The sequence below is a fragment of the Anser anser genome (genome assembly GCF_964211835.1).
Source record: "Anser anser genome assembly, chromosome: 7".
NCBI lineage: Eukaryota > Metazoa > Chordata > Aves > Anseriformes > Anatidae > Anser > Anser anser.
In genome coordinates this window covers 9225760-9244076 of record NC_139727.1, presented here as the reverse complement: position 1 = coordinate 9244076, position 18317 = coordinate 9225760, and the positions used below count along the sequence as shown (strand labels likewise).

At 37.5% G+C, this 18317-nt stretch overlaps 1 protein-coding gene and 1 long non-coding RNA gene across 2 annotated transcripts in view; both read right to left on the bottom strand.

The window, feature by feature from the left end:
* Positions 1-18317, bottom strand: part of LOC310902391 (uncharacterized protein) — a 495211-nt gene that overhangs the window by 403815 nt on the left and 73079 nt on the right. The window lies entirely within an intron of this gene.
* LOC310902401 lies at positions 115-17973 on the bottom strand. Its single transcript, XR_014586702.1, has 3 exons — positions 17634-17973; positions 1910-1979; positions 115-1502 (listed from the first exon to the last, which is right to left on the bottom strand). It is a non-coding gene; the product is annotated as an uncharacterized lncRNA (long non-coding RNA).

Below are 18317 nucleotides of genomic sequence, written 5' to 3'. Positions count from 1 at the left end.
ATAATCTCTCCCTTATACATACTTGCTCATCTCTAATACCACCAGTAAATAAGGATGCAACAGAGGCATGAGAACACTGTGACATGAGTTTCCTTGCTGCTCTGTCCCATTTCATTGTGTATTTTCTCTTCCTGCTTTTTTCGGTCCACATCTGTGTCATGGTAACAATAGGCTTGAGTTGACTCAACCATTGTGCTTGATTCAGCTCACATCTAAGCTTCATACTTATGCCACCTTCTATGAAAGGTATTTAATTTTTCCATCATCCTTCATGATGAATAATAGGTATTTCTTATCTTGAAAAGTTTTCATTTGCATTCAAACTTGCAGCTTAGGCTCATCAATAATACTAATATACACTTACATAACACATTTCATCTGAAGAATATAAAGCATTTTATAATTGCCAAATGGTTAAGTTTTACAACATCTCCCAAAGGTAAAAAGTATTTCATTTACAGAAAGCCTGGTCTCCATTACAAAATGTTAGCATGTCCACATACTGTTTGTTGTGAGCAACTACAAGAACTTAGAGCTTAACAGCAAACTAGACAGATGAGTTTCTGTATAAATATATATTGTTCAGCACCACATTAGAAAAAAAATCAGCATGTTGAGGTATCACTGCCCAGTTTGTTCTGACAACAGCATTGCATTTACCCCAGCAGTTTTCAGCCATGTTCACACCCAGAGTATTTGTTAGCACGCTCTGGGGCTAACAGAAGGGTAAAGCGAGGTAGATGCTGAGTCAAGGAAGAATCAGCAATAGAATTTTCTTGTCACTAGACTCCCCTCTCCCACTCCCCCTTTTAAAGTTCATGTTTCAGAAGTAAAACCTGCTCGTTCTGAGTTAGGTGGCCACTAGTTTATTATCTAGACTTGCTTTCTTCATCTGTAATGATCATTTTGAGGTTTTATAAATCAGTGGGGGGAAAAAAGTCATAAAAAAATCATATATATACCACATCACCAATTTTTCTTTCCATTTCCAAGGCTTTAAGTATATTGTGCTTCCAGTCCTTGGGGTACATAACTGTTGATAAAAGTTTCTCAGAGCACATTGTCTTTCCCCTGGAAGTGGAGGGGAACAAGAGGGAAAGAAGCAGGAAAATTCTCCACTTCTACACTAGAAAAAATCTAGAGCCAGACACTAGCACCATTCACTGAGGGACTCCCCAGAAAAGGAGAAAGCTTCAGTGCAACTGCTTCAGTAAAAAGGAAGGGAAAGCAACCCGCCAAACCCCAATGAAAGCAGCCCCAGCAGCTCCTCTGCCAGGCCTCACGCCCTGAGCCGGGCCCCGTCAGGGCTGAGGGCAGAGGGGGCTGCAGCACAGCTCCTGCGGCCGGCAGCCTTCTCAGCCTCTTGCTGCTCCAGGGCTTCATCTCCTAGACAGAGCTGGCCTGGCACAGGGTGTGGAGGGGATGGAGAGCATCAGCAAGTGATGGAAGTTCCCCATGGCACTATGAAGCAAAATCCTAGATCACTTTCCCAAAATCTGTACCTGATAAAGATTAAAAGCAAAAGGAGCGATAACTGGGCATGGATAGCCTGCCTTTCCAGAAGTGACTGCAAGAGCTGTTTACTTCCATTTCACCAATAACATTGTCCATAATATTAATTTTACCCTCCATGCAATACTTTCTAACTCCCCCCTCCCCCTTTTTTATTTTTTGTACAGGACAGATGTCTCCTATACAAAGGAGCCACAGGCAAACACCGTAATACTTAGTGAGAATAAATATTTAAGATTTGGTAGCAGTCTTTGTAATTAAGTTTTGTTCTTCCTTCCTGTAGTATCTCATTTAAGTAAATGACTAAGATATTTTTTGCATCTATTTTTCCTGGACAATTGTTGAGTTAAGTAGGTAAACACCTACTTGTGCAACATACAATTAAACTGTTTCCTACCCGTCTGTGAAATAGCAAGTGTTTTCTGTACATTTTCATGTCAAAATGAATCTATGGCAGCCATAGCAACCTGAAACCAAAGATATAATTGCAAGATCTAGAAATATCACAAAGAGCCAGACACACAAAAGTGCTCCTAATGACAACTAATGCAAATAATTTCTAAGTCGGCATTCAGACACCTTGGCTAGAATTACTTTAAAATCACTGAATCCTGCCTTTTTTTCTTTTTTCTTTTTTTTTTTTTCTTTTTCCCTTTACGCCTTCTGAATGTCAGAGCTTTGGAATGCCATGTTGCACTTGAAACATGTCATTTCACACTAGGAGAGGGATATTTGTCATAGTTATGCATAAAAGATGTCTCTTTTCCATGGTAATTTATGAAAGAGATTAAGCCCATGTTAACTTCGCTGTGTAATCACTTGATAGTGCTTTCCCACACTACTGTGGTAATGAAATGCAAGTGCACAACAATAGGAAAGCAGTTTTTACACTGTTACCATCCCTGCAGGAACATAATTACTTGTTGCCATAATAAGCAGTTCTTGTAATATCAGACTTAACAGACACGATGCCCAGATTTTGCTGGCTTATTTAGATCATCGATTTAGTTTATTGACAAACAGCAACTCTCTCCCTCAAGACTGTTTTGCACCTCACCATCCCCTTGCAAAAGGCTGTGAGCAATCTTTTTTCCATTGGTGAGCTCACATGGAATTCTAACATAATCGCTGTCACGGTGGCAAAGGAATGGGATGTTGGCGAGGCTGTACCCTGAGAATATTATATCCAGAGTATATCCTAAAATGACATTCAAATAAATACAGAAGAGCTAGAGAGAGAACACATGCTGTTTACAGCGGGATACTTCATAAAGAATACCTAAAAAACTACGTAGCTGTTATTATTTAGCACTACCCAGACTAGGTGCCCATTATTAAAGTATGTACACCTCAACAAGTTGCCCTTTATTAAAACTCTTATCACTCATACTTTTGAGAAACAATCCTAAATATTTCATTCAGTCTCAAATACATACATACAACATTAAAAGCAACTGCAATGGTATAAACATTAGGTGTTAAGTGATAAAACAGCTATGATTACAGACTAAACCCTATGTCATGTCTGGACAGTAAGCAAAACAAAAATGTGAGGATTTTACAATTTAATGGCCATTTGACATAACATTTAAACTGCCTACTGTTGTATCAAGAGAGACACAAAGATGCCACAACAGAAAAGTGAGGGGACAGGCTAAAAGATGACTGCCACACAGCCTTTGCTTTCTACAGCAGACATCACACCCACTACAAGGCAGTGGAGCCGGTGGTAAGTGAAGCAACCAGAGCCTCGTAAGAGAACTGAGAGGAAAAGAGCTGAGAAGCTGACTAAAACAAGGAAATTAGCATAATTAAGCCTAAAGGGACAGTTGCTTTGTTATGCTTTCAGAGTCTGCCCTCAGAGAATATTATGTTGCATATTTGCCACAGAAAACTTTGAACAAGAGAAAGGGAAGAGTTTATATTTGCTGAATGTCTTGTATTGCATGCAGTCTCTTGGTTAAAATTCATAAATCAATAACATTCAAAATTCTCAAGCAGTCCTATTTTCAACACACTTTATATTCAGTTGGCCTTATTCTTAAAAGCAACCAGTAAAATTTCATTCTACAGTCTATCCTACACTAAGGGGGTTTGCAAGCAAAACAGCTCCCTGAATCCTGGGTTACCATCATTTACAATTCAAAATGAAAATGTTCTGCCAAAATTAGCTAGCTGTTAATTATATTTCAGCAAATGGGACTCCAGAGGGTGTGGAAAAAGAAAGAAAATACGTTAAGATAATTATTTGAGTCCTTAATTATATATGTAATGCCACAGACATGCAAAGGAAAAGAAAAAAAAGGAAAAAAACACAGAAGTGAAAAGATTGTCCTATGCCCTGAGGATTTATAGCCTCCAAATTTTAAGTGCACACAACGGCAGCGTTTCACAGCATCTTGTGACTGTAGTGGAAACTGCAGCTGAAAGTCAGTGAAGTGCCAGGAGATAGTTATTGTTATTGTAAGAAAATCTAAATTTGTTTAAAAAACTTTGGAAAGGAGCCAAAGATTTTCAGGGACTTCAGTCAAACTTGACTCAATAATTTTTATTTTTATTTAAAAAAAAAAAAAAAAAACACTGACACATTCAGTTTTGGTAGGTTTTAAATGAAGCCTTTAGAATTTTCATCTTGAAACAAAGGGTTCGTTTACAACTGACCTGAATTGTAGGATGTTAATTCACACTAAAACAATGGATGTGGAGAAAAAAAAAAGTTGATGTTAAGGGACAGGTTTTGTTTAACCACACATACATGCTATTCTCAAGATTTTCCATGATTTTCCAGTTCAGCCATTCAACTGAGGAATCCGTTATTCATCCATCTCTACTAACAAATTATCCTGTGATAATTTAGCAGCTAAAGTGTTCTTTATTGCTATCAAGATTCTTGTAGCACCATTTCTGTCACCTATAGTGAATTGAAATAGTTTTACTCCCCTTTGAACCAGATTAGTATATTATTCTTGATTTGGTAATTCTATGACTAAGACATCTAATCAAGTGTTCCTTGAGAAGGTAAAGATGGTGATAAAATTTTAGAAATTTTAATACACGGACTTCAAATGAGGTTATATTTTTTAACTAATTTAAAAATAGCATTGCTTGTTTTATAGACAGGAAAACTGCAGTTACATGACTTTTCTAAGACTTAATAGTGCATTCCTGGTGAGAGGACAGGGAGAAAAAATAGGTAAGAAAGTCCACCACACTGAAATAGAGCTTGTTGCTATATTTTTCGTTGTCCAAATAACAGTAATAGAAAAAAAATATATATATTGCATTTAATGTAGTCTAAATATTGAGAATCAATGCTTTTTTTCTACATTGCTGTTTTTTCACATATGCAGGTAATATTGATGCAACAAATCCAAAATACATGTTATAGTCAGCTGACCATATCATTTCCTGTGCACATTTACTCTGATAATCAATATTAAACTTTTTCACATGGAAAAGCAGCAATGTCAGTATTGTTTGCAGATACACTGTTGGAAACTACTGCACAAGCATTTCTACCAGGATACATTAGCCTCCTGATAATTGCAAGTTACGGGCAGTAGCCATTGTGGCTGTAGGGCTTCCCCCCCTAGCAGGGGTCTGCTTGCTCTTGCACAGGGGTTTGGTTTAGAGAACTGCAGAGTGCAAGAATGGAAGGAAGCTGCTGAGGCTGGTGCTAACTACATGCACCAGGAGGCCTGTTCCCAAACACCAGCAGTTACACCTCTAGTATAGCATGCTACTCACACTGCCTCACCGTTCTTTCACACAGGTTCTGTTCAAGGAACCTGGATGGAGTAACCAGGTAAAGAATGTAGGAGACTGATGGCACCATCCAGTATTTCCTACAGACAGATTCTGTGAGGTCTCTGATATTTGCTGACTGGCTCCTTTCACAAGTCCCCCAGCCCATCCTCTCTCTCTGTGGTGCTCTCTCTGCCTGCCTTCAGTTAACTGCATCAAATTTAATCCCTACTTTTGCCTTTTCAGCAATAGTGCTGCCCACCCCTTATAGCCACAGCATATTATACAGCAGACTCCTTTCTGTTTCCAGTCATCACCTCCACAAACAGCAATGCCATAACTAAAAAGAAAACAATGAGGAAATGCACCTAAAACAGGATGAAGTATGGATATGGCACTGAAAGCCAGAGTACATCACAAAATTAATTTCAATCTCCAATGGCGAGAGATACTCTGCATAGAGAATATTCATAATATAGTTTGTATCTGCTTCTCATGAGGTCTCCTTCATAACAGCCTATAACTAATGTGAAATTCCATGCAGAGATGCAAGAAGGTTTGGTCTGCTTGGAGCCATCTGAAAGCCATAGAGCCAAGGTTAGAAGACATTAACAAGCTCAGCGCCATGCTAAGGTGGTTATATGACTTATCAAATGAAGATTGTGTTTGCCAGCAGAAAGCTAGGAGACATGTAAGACCAGCTTACTGCCACTCTGCCATTCAATTATTCAGAATTCTATATCTCTTAATACAGTTATTTGCAGAACAATCTGTCAGAATACAGAGATTTTAAATTCCTGGTTTGTCATTCCCTAGTGGGTTAGGGTAAGCATCTGTTATTTGAGCTACACTGGCTAGCTTTAATTGTATTCCAGGACAACATTGTAGATTGTCAATTTCTCATGTTGGAAACAGCATACATTAGGTTGTGGGATGGGGTTTTGGGGTGGTGTTTTTTTTTTTTTTTTGTGTAAGTCTATGTCCCCATGAATTAGCATTTATTGCGGTGCTTCCCAGAGCCAATCTTGAACAGTTGGTGGTTTATGACCTAGGCAGTTTCTTCTGGTGCATTTCTTATACGTGCCAATAGAAGGCACAGAAATATGATTAGCTCTCTAAAGAAAATCTCCTGAGTGATATAAAATATATTGTAATTACTGCAACAAACTGCAAAAGACAGTAAATCATCTAACGATTTCAAATTTTAAAATAATTTTTGAAAGGCTAATTTATAATCAAACTGGTGGCTACAGGCCCTCTTCAGCAGTATAATATAAAATAGGATCCATTTAAAAGAGTTTGATATCAAGATTTGAAAAAATTTGGTAGCAATCTAAAACCTTTCTTTCAAACGGCATATTTTCCAATTGTATTCACTACATACAGCAGATATTGTCAAATTCTTGAGTTAAACAGGACCTAATTGTGCAGGAATTAAAAGGTATCTTTTTAAACTGATACCATGTTTAGCAAGACAAGTTCATCTGTAGAGGAATTCATACCACCTTGCATGAATCCTTGTGCTGAGAATTTTGCACATATAGCTATCCACAGAAGGCATTCTCATGTGGCCCAGTGACATACAGAAGACACGTTCACTGAGAGCCTCCTTGCCTGTATTTATAACACCCAATACATGGTCACCAATGTTACACACATCTGATGGAGGCTTATTGATAGAGTTGAAGACAGAGCCTGCAGGTGCTTCAGGACACAGCTAGCCTCTTTAAATAAATGGAGCAAACTGTCAGTGGTCTGTTTGAGAAAGGTTTTATTTTATCCTGAATAAAAATTCATATAAATATTTTAGTAGCCCTAAGACTGTATGGGAGATGCTGGTTGGAAACTGGACTAAAGACACGGGAGAAATGATCCTTATATTTTCAAGACCAATGTCACCAAGCAGAGTTATTTGTGGCGTTCACCATCTCCTAACTAAGCAAAAAACAGGGCAGGGAAATGAAATTTAACTGTCCAAGATCTTTATGTAGATGAGTCATCATAAATATCTGTATTTGTACTACAGAAGGTAATCTAAAAAGATGCAAGCACTTATAGTTTGGTATGCCAGCTAGTCAGACCAGAGAATGGAGAATGTATTGCTATTTACTTTGAACCTTCAGCTCTACTGGCTTACAGATTTTGAACAAGAGAAACTAGACAGATAGGCATATACTTGTGAAGCTTAGGCCAGGATTACTCAAAAGCTGAGGCTTACACATACTATGTTTTACTTCTCCTGAGTTGCTGTGTTTTATTATTAAGCAAGGTGAATGTAGGTAAAGCTAACAAACTGGGGTTTCTGTCTCTGTAGTGGCAGTAAATCCCCTAAAGGCTGGGATAGGCATACACTACTGCAATAAATGTATTACAAAATTTTTTCAAGGAACTTAGAAATAAGGAGTGCTTCCTACCAAATTCCAAATGTGAGGGTTGAAGGAATACTGTTACTGCACAAGGTTGTAAGGCAATCTAGCTCAAATAGTGTTCCTCTGGCAAGAAGCAGATGTCAAGAGATGACCTTCATTGCTGCGGACCCAGAAGAAATCCAAATTCGGGAATAAAGCTTTTCATTAAAGCAAATATGAATGACTGTACATAGACAGGAAGATGCCTCTCTGAAAATCTACATCCAGAAGATTTCTCAGAGACCCCAATACATGATGCATTCATCAAACATTAAATACAGACTATGTCTAAATTAAACTGTAGAGATGGCCATGGTTGCTCATGTACTTTATTAAAAATGTACTTCACTAAAAAAAAAACACTACAGATCTGTTCCATGAACCATCCACATAGAAAACATACTTAAAAAAATAATAATGCTGTTTTACCACTAAAAGAATAAAATAAAGAGGAATATATCATGCTATTGGTTTAAAATGTTTTAACAACAAAACAAAGAAAAAAAAAGATGCATCGATGCACCTACCCCTCCTCACCCTTTTTATTTTGAACAGTTACCAAGTTTTAACTTTACAATTTCAAAATTAATTCTGAAATCTTCAAGGCAAAAAAACTTTTTTTTTTTTAATGGAAAGTAGGGTTCTCAAGTCATTTCATTGCTCTGGGACCTGAAGAGTTAAGAAAAACAGCCCATAATTGTGAGATTCATAATAAAAGAATTGTCAGCCTCAATGACCTTAGTAAGAGAAAAATTAAAGGAAGGCCCAGAGGGAGATGAGATGCCAAGAATGTAATAGAGAAAAGAAGGGAGAAAACATCATCAGGGAAAGAATCTTGCGTAACTTATGGCAGTCTGACCTTAATAGCATTATTTGAAGAGGCAATAAAGCTTATTGGTTTTACACCTCAACCCATAAAAGCACTTAAATATATACAGGCCTTCTAGCACACGAGTAGCCTCACTGAAATGATGCCTCTTTGACTTCTGTTTTTCAGCTCTGTTATTTTTTCAAGATATTATTAAATTATGTACTAAAGTCTAGCTCACTTTATTTCATTAAAACTTACTAAACTCTACAAGTATATCTTTTCTTTTTCAGCTGTTAAAGAAGTGAAGAGTCTGGCCAAACAGACATTTGTCCGGAGAGTCTGAGGTCCCACCAGTTACTCCAGAAGCAGAAGAACAGTGTGGCAGCACTGAGCAGTGGCATTGCAGGAAAGGAGTAACAGCAGCCTCCCAGTCCAGCAGCAGTTACCACGCAAAGCCAACACGTCAGCCTCTGCTGCTGTGCATTCCACAGTTCTGCCCCTGCTGCTCCCTACCACACACATAGTCTGGTTGTGTGTCCTTCCTACCCTTATTCCTAATATAAGGGGATAAATATCTGTCCCTATATTTCTTTCCTCATTATTAAATATACATTCTACACTGTGGTTTTCTCACTGTCTCATGTAATATTTAATGTGTTTCCGCAGGATATTAACTGGTTGGACTGAGTTCTCCTGGTGTATTCACTGGAACAGCTTATTACAACTCGAAAGTTGTCTTGTGACAGAGGAAAAAGTTAAAAAGCAAAGCAGCAAACCTACAGGTAGCCTGTAGGATTTCTTGCTTTGGCTGAACCTCTCTCCATTAACGTGCAATTCTTTTTCTCATAAGGTCTGTTCTTTCCCGATAGAGTTTACTTTTACTGCATCACAAGTCACCAGAAATGTCAGACTCATTCACAATCACCTATTACATTTGTCTTATGTATTCTCACCTTTGGATCAAGAGGTCTCTAATTTAGAATCTACACCTTATTACTTACTCTATTCAAGGCTCAGAAAATATTATTACATTTTTCATATACTTTTAACTTTATTCTTGCCAAATGCCTTCTTTATTTTTTTATGCCTCTCTCTCTGGTCACACAAAGATTCTTTTTTATCTCATTTCTCACATTCTATCAGGGTTTCTTCTCCTCTGTAGCGGTACAGCACTAGATTTTGAGAACTCAGTAATTTCTCTGTTACTTTAATGAATTCTAAATTGCTGTGGGGTGATTTTTCTGTGGTTCATGCCATGGTTAATTGCAGTAATTGTTCTCTTTCGTGCATTATTTATGCCCTCACATTGCAGTGCTGTAATTCTAATAACACTTAAATTAAACCATGATGGGTCACTGGTACACCTGCTAAACTGAATGCTTTAGGTCAGAGATTAGAAGCTAAATGCAGAATATAAGATCTTGCTGCCAGTCTTAAGATTTGAGAGCAGGATCTATCATCTTACCAGAAGGTAATTACCAGCAGTAAAGTAACTTTTTTTTTCTTTTAAGAGTAAGACCTTTTCCCCGTTTTAATACTACTGTTTTCTTTATATCCTCCTCTGGCTGGTCATTTTTAATTCATTTTCTCCAGTGGAGGCTGCAAACACTCTCCATTTTCCATAATTAAGTTTTCATTAACCCATACACACTCACACAAAATGCATTTTAGTTTCCCCTCATGAAGATATAAATGGCTCTCTGTAATACCCACTAGGTAATGATGACAAAGCAGTAGATAGCATACTGGATCACACGCTGCCTGCAGTTCAGTCACAGCCTCAGAACTTCCGCACTCCCCAGCAGTCCCAAACAGAGCACAGTCCCTGAGGTGACACCCCCTGGCCACCCCCCCTCCCCCCAAGATTCCTTTACTAATTGTCCATGTGTAAAACACAAGATTAAAAGAACCTAAATACATTGGGGGGGGGATATCTAAATATGGAAATAAAAAAAATGCTAAAAAACTCCAACAAATCTGCTTCTCTAAATGAAATGTTTTTTTTGTGTAAAAGTATTCATAAAACACGTCTGACCCTATGAAAACCAAGGAGATATAACTCATCTCCAAATGGTCAGGTTTTGAGTTTTCCCATAAATACATTAATAGATGAGGTGGGTGCTCCTTTGTACTCCATCCAAGACCAGGTATCCTCAAGCCAATGCTGCTGAAATGGCTTCCTGGTCAATTGAGACACAGGTTTTAATTGTCTCAGGTCTGCTGGTAATAACAACAATCTGCCTTCAATGGCTAGGCACTGAAAATTGAAGGACCTAAACCTGCTATTTTGGTTTAAGAATGAATTCAAATATTTTAATTTTGGTGAACTTTGCTAAAAACATTTTTGCAAATTAAGAATATACTACAAGGCTCTGATCTCTTTTTGTATATGCTCTCCACCTTATATGTACATGCTGCCCTTTGAGTCCATTGCACACAGATTTTTCCACCTTCACAGATGCCATTGATAGCAAGACATTGTATTTTTGCTTTCGTATCCAATAACTCTGACTTTGTAAAGCATCTTGGAAATACAAAATATACTCAGATATAAGGTCTTATAAAAGACAATTGTCCAAAATAAAACTGAGCAAGAATTTGTAATGTAAAAAATGACCAAAAAAAATTTGATATGCAAGCTTCAAGTCTGTTACACAGCTCTTTATTGTTGTTGGTTTTAGAAAAAGTCTCCTCCGTGAAATTTTGGCAAATGTTTATGTTTTATTCATGTAGTTGGTAAGAGGAGAAAGAGGATCCATGTAAGTACAGCAACTCAAACAAATCAAGTTCATGAGACTGAATCACTTTTTAATCACACGAGTCTGTGAAATCATACATGAGCTTACATGGGGCTTTCTCTGGGAAAGACACAGGCAAACACAAGTCCAGAAAAATCTGAAGGTTCTCAGTGCCTGTAGTTGCCATGGCCTAAACCCAGTGCACCATTCTGTTCTGTGGTTCAATGAACAAATGCCAGAATTCCAGCACTGCTATCCACTAAGTCACCGCAACTGCCTTTTAAAGCAGCTTGTTATCATCTTACTAAAATACCAAGGATTAAATCTTACTCTACTCCAGAGGATTTATGAAATGTTTTGTTGCATCCAGATTGTTTGTTACATCCTGATTGGCTTACAGTAATTCTTTGTTTGCAAGACGACCCCAAATACCAGCAAGATGGAGCAAACATATGTACCTGACTGCTGAGGGCTTATATAATCCTCACTGAAAGTTGTCCCTACCAGGGCTGGTCTGACGCTGAGCCAAGGTAATGGGATTAGCACACACCCATGCCTCATTATCTGATGCCTCCTGTGTGCCTTTCACCAGTTTCATTCCCCTGCTGTTGCCGATTTTGTTTATCCTGTCTTTTTTTGAAAGTCAAATAATCAGGTCAAGCATGATGTCCTGACCTACTTTACTCAAGTAAAGACACTTTAAACCTTTTTGTGTCATACAATACATGCTGTCTTTGTTACAGTCAAGTCTATTTTGTCACTATAAATGACAGCTGATTCATTTTATTTGTCAGGTTAAAAGATTTAAGAAAGATGTTCTATTTCCATTTTGGTTGGCCATAAGCCAATTTAGAAAAGAATCTCCCTCACAAAATGCATATTTAATGAGAGAAAGCTTATTATTGCAACCTCTCTACCAGGAAAATAGGCTGCATTTGAGTAGCAGAATCCCTCAAAGCCAGTGCTCTTTAAAATGCAAGCAGAATCCTTATTCAGTCATGTTAACTCCTCTTTATGTGTGAAGGGAGCTGACGGATAGATGCGCTGTAAAACATTATTTCCTATAAATGACAAAGCAACCCTGAAACAAACAAAGCCTAATGAAAAGAGAAGAGAGAGAAAGGAAGTGGCAGGTTTGTGAGCCAGCTGGAGAGGGGGAGGGAAGGATTTTTACAACCTTGTGAGCTTGCATAAGGAGTGTTTGAGGAATGGGACTCCATCTCAATTAATAGCAGCACAAGTTTCTGGTGGTTTCCTCAGCATCTGCCTGGATAGGCTGTTCTGTTGCAATCATATTTGTTCATCTGCATATTCCTGTGTATTCATTGCCAAGCAATGTGTGTCAGCAAATAAAGGCTAACATTTTAGCTCTTTGTTATGGGTGAAGAGCACACATCACAAGGTGCATGCAGCAGGATACTTCCTTGTCTTCCTGCTCCTTGCAATATGTGGGGTTAGACACTCGATATAAATAAGTCCAGGCAGAAACCCATGCCTGCCTGCTACAAGCTGAGCTGCCAAGTTCTGCCTGATAGCAGAAGCAGGCTGCCTGAAGACCAGAAAACTGATTCCATGAAAATGGTGTGTATATCCTGTATAATTTAATTCTCCTGGGTCTCTCTGTTATTTTACGTATGAATTTCTATTGACAATCCTGCAGCTCTTATCCCTCTCCAGATTTCTACTCCCTTGCTCCCCCACCATCTTCCATACCTACAGACTTCCTAGTTCACTTGCAAGCTGCCACAAGCTAGCAAGTTATCTCAGCAAGAAAATTAGATCAAGAAATGCAGTGAAACAGTAGACTCCACCCTGTACTTCCTGCAGTACAGAAGTGGTATGGGTATCTCCACCCCTTCATGCTCACCCTAGGGGCTGCTTTCTGTTCAGCCCCAAACCTCCTAATGGGTAACAGTTCCTGCAGTTTACTTACACTCCACTTCACCAGCAGTAACCATGCTGGTTCATTCAGAAGCTCTGCCGTAAGTAAGCCACACTGCCAGCAGTGTCAACTGAAAAGGCTTGAGGTACTCAGCTCTCCAAACTCAATTCTAGCTACCAAAGAAACTATGAAAGCATCAGAAAGGTTACATCTAAGCTTACTCACACCACAGCTTTCCATTTTTTCAACAAAAATTAAATAAATGTCTGAACATCCAAATAGACAAACAGAAATTGGACTAAGTATACTAAGTTTGGAATCCTAGAAATATTCCCACTATTGGTGATAACAGCTTTGTAACTTACAGGACGCTTCTGACAAAGCAGCTAAAATTTGGTCATAGGCTGTAATTCAACACTGGATGGCAATAATAAATGATAATCCAAAGTGTTAATGTAAAGCTTGACACTCGGGCCAGTTTAGAGAAAGCAAAGGAAGTACTTCTAGCAGACACAGCTCACAGCAGAGCTAGAAAGCAGTAACATCACAATCTCACTGACTTCAGACTAGAGATGAATTTTCAGAAATCTGTGCAAAGGAATACCGCACCCTATATTCTGTCATCTGCTCTCCATCAGCCATTGGTAATCCCTAAGGTTTCATACTTTTATATGGTTCACCTGACTCCCTCTCCTCACATCTGCGACAAATATGGAGCACAAATATATCTAAAATAACAAAGTAAGACACATAAGTATTCTATGATACCAAGCTTTTAGACTACTGTAGATTTTTCCCCCATCTTTCACACTGAGAAACTTACACATATATGAGAAATATTAACAACAGTCCATGTAAATATGATGTTTTACACGAACAGCTTATCTGTATATATAAAACCACAAGTAATTAGAAACAAAGCTTAAGGTCACCATCTACAGTATATATGTTTCTAGTTCATTTCACAATATCTTCTCTTTGACAATCTACCATTTACTGCTTGTTTTTAAACTAGCTGCACTTCCAGACCAGGCTGACAGCTAACTGGACAACATTTAAGGAGTAACTGTGGTGAATGCGAAGTTTTTTCCACTCAAACTACACAAAAGGCTGAATCTAGAGCTGAAATTGATTTATAGAGAAATATTCCAGAAAGGAAGAAGTACCTTGCTTCTTTTTCTGAAAGCATTTAATCTTGACCTGTCTTCCACCTAAGTTAGCACTTACGAAAATAACATTTCCATGGTAACTGTTCTTTTGCTTCATTTTTAGAGATGCTGAGGAACCTCAGCTGCCACTGATATCAAACAAATCTGTGTACGCTTCACACCCCTAAAATTCATGTTGCATATATTTTTCAGTACAGGGACTCATTTTTGTTTGTTCCTTTTCTTTAAATTCCATTAATCTCTCTCACAGAAATGTATTTGTGCTACATAATTAAAGCACGTGAGCCTAAGGTTTACACAGGTGATAAGTAGAATAAAATGAGACTCGGTTCTCAGTAAGAAGACAAATGTAGGTAGATGCATATAAGCTTATAAGTACACCTCTAGCAGTATTCTCTGTCTTTCAAGAGTAAATAGTTTGAAATTTTAGAACACAGATCCCAGACTAAAAGATCAGCACAGTGGAGCATTAACTACCATCATAAACATACTTTTTAATTTCACAGGTTTTACTTCAAGTACATGCTCTCACACAAACACACTAAGAAGTGAAACCACTAGGTACAGTAGACAGGAATTGCATTACAGCTTTCACTCACAATGCAGCTGAGAACACCCCAAGAGGCTATTACCCTTGTTTACGCTTATTCAAGATATTTTATTCTTGAAAAGCGGTTATGGGCTATGACAATAGTATTAACTTTGTTCTCATGACACAATATCAAGCATTTCATAAATGACAGATGAAATATGTACTCAAGGTGACTTGCATGGCAGTTCCAGTCAACAGAAGAAAAGACAACCCCAATGCTTATAACCTTTGGGAATAAGTTTTAACTTTTAGGGAGCCAGCAGAATGTAATTAGGTGCGTTTTTTTCTTTGAAAATCCATAGAAAGACTACATTCTCATTTTACAGTGTATTTGAGTTTACATGGCAGTTTGGGACAAGTCTTCTGTTATTTACAGTTAGAAAGAAATGAACTGGAAGTCTTCCACTGAAAAAATCAGTCTGGAAAAAAAAAGTGTAATTTGCTGAATATTTTGTAATATTCATTACCAAAATTCACTCTTCTTTTCCCATTTTTGGGCAGAAAGAATGGAAGAGAGGACTGATTGCCAGCAAAAAGACCAAGGCCACAGAAAATTTGACTTTTTTTTTCCACCCAGAAAAAGCTGCAGGCTCAGACTGACATCAACGAACTAATTTTCTTCTTGAAAGTCTTATTTATGAATTTAGGGTGAATTTTTATTTATTTTTTAATGAATCCAGTGGTATTGGAAAACAGACTGTAAATACCTACAAACATCATACGTAATTTCTGTAGGCTTACACAGCTTTTCCCCTGAATAAAACAAACTAAAAATGAGAAAAGTTTTGCATAATCTTTATCTAGAATAATTCAGCCTAGTGTCATGCCTTGTATCTTAATCTGTAGAAACTTTTACAACTATCAGTTAAAAAAAAAACACTAAAAAGTGATTTTTATTTTTGGTCCCCAAAAATCTACATGCATGTTTTAGCAGACAAATTAAGGAACTAAACCCAAAATTTACAATAATTGGAAAGGCAGTCATAATAATTTAAATTTATATAATTGTTGGTATTTAAATAGCTGTGCACCTCTATCTATATGATTAAAATAGCATCACAGACTACCCTTCTTCAATAATAAGCCACATTCTTTAGCCATTTTGATACATTAAGAAAAAAAAAGGTACCCTCCCTCTAGCACTGGAGCTGTGTAACTTCCTTCCTACATCACTGGAGCTTAGGTAAAGGCTCAATATTTTAGAAAGACTGATATTTGTAATGTACATTACAATATGTATCATTATATACAAAATATGTATAATATATATTCACCTCTTCCTTGATATAAATACTTGGACTGTGTTTATTTCACTCCCCTACACTTTTGTGAATATCCTTGAAAAGAGAAATAAATTTGCAAACAATTTCAAGAAACTGAATAATATAATTAAGTGAACAAGTATCACAAAAAGATCTGGTTGATATTTCACTTGATTTTTAATCATCTTTTCACAGAATGTATTTTATTTTTCTGTTTTGTTTTCATTATTTTTCTAACGAACTCTAATAGTAATTGAATTACCATTGATAAACAAGATGGTAAAAAACCCATACCATGGTGCAATACTCATCATCCACCTGAGAATCTCAACAATATTAAATAGGTCTAATTAAACTGCCTGTCTTAGAGCATGCTGGGCACAGAGTTTTTTTCCCCTCAGTTAGGGTAGTTTTAGAAAGCATTTCTCATCTAAAGCTTACCCAAAAAAAAAATTGTATTACTTTAGAAAGCTTTCCCCAGTTCCTTCAGAGGCATTTGGTCTAAGGCAAAGAGACACACAAGTAGTTGCATAAAATCACATTACTTTTTGGTCCCTGGGGACTCCCCTCCACCCCAAAGTGATCTCTGAAAGTATTGATTTGCATATCAACACACCAATATGTTTAGTATTCTCCATGGTGTAGAATGACTGATGCACCACAGGTTAAAGACTGTGCAGTTTCTCTCCCTACCATTTCATCCTTTTTGCCTTTCAGCCCAATCCCAGTCATCACTGTCCACTTTGAGTCTCTCTGCAGAGCTCTGAGTGCCATGAGAGCAGACAGAGGTGGGCTGGAATCAGACAGTAGAGAGTAAATCATAACAAACAACAGCTAAGACAGTGAAATGATTGATTTCACATGTGGCTGGCTAATCTAGGTACCAACCCTTTATCATCCTAGCCTTTGCATCTCCTAGAGGCTGCTCCCCACTCAGCTCTGCTCACCTGACTTAATGTGAGTTTGTAGGGTAATTATTAATGTAATATTATTCATAAAGTAATTTGATGATGTAATAGAGGTTATACCTAACATATAAAAAGCTATTTCATTTTAAACACAGTACTGGGATGGACAGCAAACAGAAAAATAAGCTGAGAAAACTAGGAGGTAGAGTATGGAGGCAGCAAACTGACAGCAAAGCTTATAGGAGGCTCAGGGTAGAGATTTCTTTATCTGGATTGTCAGCAGCCAGGTGGAGGGAATGTTTTATTGGACTGTGTCATTAGTGAGCAGCATTTTATATTGGTGAGTATGGTTACACTAATTCTTTGTTCAAAAGAAGTTTGGATGGTAGTCGTAATTCAGGTGCCAGGTACCAGAAGTCAGAGCAACGATGCTGAACAATACAATAGAGAACAGAAGCACATATGACCTTCAAAAAGCCACTGGAAATCCTCTTTGCATTCTTCACCTAGTTTAAAGATACTTTTAGAAAAATAGACAGTAAAGTTTCTCACAAAGGCTGAGGAAGTCTATTCTGCTTCGTGTCCAGGAGTTAGTTTTGTCACTTACACTATTTTAGAGCAGGTCTTCTGGGGAGAAGTCATCTCTTTCCTCATCTGATAAGGAACAACCACCAAATTCTGAGCTAATGAAAAATATCATGAGCAATCCATGATATCAAAGAAATCATACAGCAAAACAGTGCTATTGTCAAGTTTATAAAAACAAGAATATACATGTTCTGTTAGATGCTTTAGAAACCTCTTTCTGAATGCTGTTCCCTAGGGGTGAGAATTACACTTGCCAAGTTTATCTGGAAAGATGTTAGATGTAAATTACATTCCTCTGTATTTATTGTACTATTTGATTACAACATTGAACAGCCTAGCTCTGCAACTTCTACCACTTATCACACTCACACCAAAGCACAGAACTGCAGTGGTTTGATGAATTCCCATTTGGTATTCAACGTAGTTTGCCTTACTAAAGGAAGAAAATTGTTATTATCTATCTTGCATTGTAAATATTTGCTACACCTGGTGTGTGTGTCCCCTGATTTCATAAATAGAAGCAGGTTGTGTTACCATTCTTTAGGTAGGAACATGCTTAATTGTAATAACATTCTCCATTTTCATATCACAATAAAATAACAACATGAAATAGCAAAGCAAAGCTTCCGAAGCAGAAAATAGACTTCTGTAGATCAAATGATGCTGTACTGTTTCTTCATGTAGCTGCCCATACAGACACAGT